The sequence below is a fragment of the Lutra lutra genome, chromosome 1 (genome assembly GCF_902655055.1).
Source record: "Lutra lutra chromosome 1, mLutLut1.2, whole genome shotgun sequence".
Taxonomy (NCBI): Eukaryota; Metazoa; Chordata; class Mammalia; order Carnivora; family Mustelidae; genus Lutra; species Lutra lutra.
Window position 1 is genome coordinate 2,974,738 of NC_062278.1, and position 3,599 is coordinate 2,978,336.

At 50.3% G+C, this 3,599-nt stretch overlaps 1 long non-coding RNA gene across 1 annotated transcript; it reads right to left on the minus strand.

The window, feature by feature from the left end:
• Positions 1-887: 887 nt before the first annotated feature.
• On the minus strand, positions 888-3,501 carry LOC125093745 (uncharacterized). The gene is made up of 3 exons (XR_007125329.1): positions 3,324-3,501; positions 1,900-2,809; positions 888-1,677 (listed from the first exon to the last, which is right to left on the minus strand). It is a non-coding gene; the product is annotated as an uncharacterized LOC125093745 (long non-coding RNA).
• Between the last annotated feature and the right edge of the window lie 98 nt (positions 3,502-3,599).

The following is a 3,599-nucleotide window of genomic DNA, read 5'->3' on the forward strand; positions in this document are numbered from 1 at the left end:
CACCCAGGTGCCCCCATTCTTTCCCTTTTCCACTGGAAATATTCACTGTGGTGGTCCTTTCCCCTTTGACCACTGTTTGTTCCGGGGGGACCACTGTTTGTCCATCTGTGGCTCAAGAGGGCCGCCTCCGAGGAGCCACATTCAACCCAGTATAGATCATGAGACCCTGCGCCTTGAGCCTGGTACTGGGATTGGGCGAGACTTCTGGGGATCTTGGGAGGAGGTGAGGTTTTTTTTTTTTTTTTTTTTTTGTGGAGAGATGTGAATATTGGGGCCAAAGGGTGGACTATAATGGATTTGACCACAAAAATGGCCTCAATTCTCCGCCCCTCCCTTTACTCACGCCCTTTGTAATGTGACTTTGATGCTCCTATCACCAAGGTGAGGGGTTTATCTCCTCCACCCACTTTGGATCTTGTTGCCCTTGTGTCGTGCTTTGGCCAACGGGTTGTGTCGGACAGCACACTGGGTCTTTTTTTTTTTTTTTTTTTTAAGATTTTATTTATTTGATAGAGATCACAAGTAGGCAGAGAGAGGGAAGCAGGCTCCCTGCTGAGCAGAGAGCCTGATGTAGGGCTCGATCCCAGGACCCTGGGATCATGACCCGAGCCGAAGGCAGAGGCTTAACCCACTGAGCCACGCAGGCGCCCAGCACACTGGTTCTTGACTATGCTTACCACATAGCTAAGCCCCAGTATCCTCCTGCGGGATCACAGGGTGTAGGGACAAGTTGTCCCAGGCCATCCTGGACCAGCTAGTTCTCTTCCAAGCAGGTGGCAGGCCACAGACAACATGAGCAAAGACCAGCCAACTAAGACCAGCCCAAATGGCCAAATCACAGAATTGTTAGCTAAGTAAATGATTACTGTTTCAGGTTACACAACTGGTTGTCATACAATACTTGTTATGTATTTATTAGTATTATTATGACAACAGAAAACAGATACAGTTACTAATAACAGTTGCTGAAACAGTTACTAATTACAGCTACTATTGACACAGCTGACTCCTTTGAGAAAATTACCAGAAGAAATGGTACAAAACCCAAATGGCTCTCCATTTTTATCCAAGCTGTAAACAACGACTATGCCCTCATCATTTCATAAATTTCAGAGCAGTAAAAGCTCGGTTATAACCTTAGTAGCTACGTTAACAAATAAACAACAACAACAACAAAACCCCAGCCAAATTATACAGAAATGAAATTTGAGTTGTGGGCTTGGGGTAATAAGCTAAGAATATTAGACAGTAAAAGATCAACACATCATATTAATGCTGAAATACAGAAGGATAACGATGGGGAATGAGTCCCCAGACCACACGTTCATGGGCCTGTGTTAACATCTGATAGCATGCACAAAGTAAAAAGTAGCACCAGAGGAGACATGTGAAAATAAAAATAAGCTTAAAACCATTTCAATTCAGACTGGATTAAAATGAAAGTTTGGGTTATCCCGCAATTTACTGAGAAAAAGATCTTCAGGCAAATAAATCTTGTTGGCACAACTACTGTAAGAATTCAGAGCGTGAGGCACGTGATTCATCACCGCAAAAAGATGAGAATGACCAGGCTGTGCTTAGTCTAATCCTCGAGCATGATTCTGTAAGTTTTCATTTACAAATGTTCTGCATCTTGTGATCTAATGGACGAGTTTCCTTAAATCTTTGCTATTCAGTCTCCATGGTTTTTTATTTTATTTATTTATTTATTTTTTAAAAGATTTTATTTATTTGTCAGAGAGAGAGGGAGAGAGAGCGAGCACAGGCGGACAGAATGGCAGGCAGAGGCAGAGGGAGAAGCAGGCTCCCCGCCAAGCAAGGAGCCCGATGCGGGACTCGATCTCAGGACGCTGGGATCATGACCTGAGCCGAAGGCAGCTACTTAACCAACTGAGCCACCCAGGCGTCCCCTCCATGGTTTTTTAAAAGAAATTGTCCTTACTTCCCAAGGTTGTAACTTAAAACGTGAAGGCAAACTTCAAGGTCAGATCAAATAGGTATATTATAGTTAACTTTGTCTATTCGAGTTTGTGTCATGGAATATTTTAGAAGATGTAAAGGACGACTGGAAAGGAAGCTGAATTTGTTCATGAGCCTCATGATGACTGGCCCCCTTCTGGGATCTCTGTGGTCTTAGTATCACTATCCTGCCCAGCACAGACACTGTGAACTCACTTGCATGCCTGAAAAACATCCCAGACCATGCGTATGGACTTCCACTGTCCTGGCTAGATCCGTCTAACAGAAATGTTTGCAGATTCATTCTCAGAAACTCTGGGAAGTCTCCTGCCTCCCCTGAAGTTACTGCCCAGCAGCAACCCCTCTGTGGGTACTCCCTACCTTTTGCCTCCTCTACCTCTTTTCCCCAAACTCTGTGCCCTTTGTCCTTCCAGCTTCCACCTCCATGAAAATCCCTTTAGCGGCACTGCCTTTAAGGAAGTCTGGTTTTCTCCCATGCATTCTGCTCTGCCAGCAGCAGGCGCTCTCGATTTCAGGTAATAAATTCACCCTTGATTCATGCAGGAGGTGGGGTCAGGGTCAGCATTCTCCCGGTTTCCTACGCCTCCTGCCCATCGTCATTCCTTCACTTTTCCGTGACAGTAGCTGCTCATTTAAGAGAGTTACTTGTCCCATTCATGTGCTTAGCAAATCCTGATTGGGCACGGACTTTTCTCCAGGTATTGTGCTGCAAGCTGGGATGACCACAGCCTTCCAGATGAGGCATTTGTAGTCTGGAGAGGCATTAAACCAATCAATATGAATACAAATAATGGAAAGGCAGGGAAGGCTTCCCTGACTGATGAGGCCACTGAAATGAAACTGAGTGACCATCATTAACTAGTTACAGCGAACGGATGGGGTGCTGGGGAGAACATTTCATGCAGAAAGAATGGCATGTGCTAAAGCCCTGGGGTGAGTGCACCATGCCAGTGCGTGGGAGGGGTCACGGCGTGAAGAAAGGGCCTGCCCGGAGGAGGCTGCGGAGCGGACGGGAGCCAGACATAGGCAGTTGCTAGAGCACGATTAGGACTCCGGTCTTTGGCGTGGAGCAACGAGAAGCCCCGTCGGTTTTACGCAGGGGCGCGCGACGATCAGACTTGCGTCGGGCGAGGAGCCGCTGGCTTCAGCGTGGCAGCGATCCGCGGGGACAAGGGCGGCGGCGGGCCCGCCGTGGTTCGGATGGCGACGGAGGGAAGGGGATCTGAGTGACTGGGTGCACAGGATGGGGTGCGAGACCATCCCCGAAGGTGGGGGAGGGGAGGCCGCGGAGGGTCCCTCCCCGCGCCCGAGCTCCGAGCACCCCGGGGCTGCCGTGGGTTCACCCCGCCCGCCTCCTGCGGGAACGTGTGCTAGGAGCCCAGCCGGTACCCGCAGGAGCACGTCGCCCGGCGGCGGCGGAGAAAGATCCAGAAGCGGGCCCCCCAACGCTCCGCCTGCCTTCCCTCGAGGGCGTCCGCGCTCCCCGCACCCCCGACGGCCCACCGAGCAGACGCCACCGAGAGGGAGAGGGCGGAGAGCACCTTCTGCGCACGCCCCGGCTCCGCCACCGCGGGGGCGGGCCGAGGGACGTCATTGTGCGGCGCCGGCGCGTGACGTCA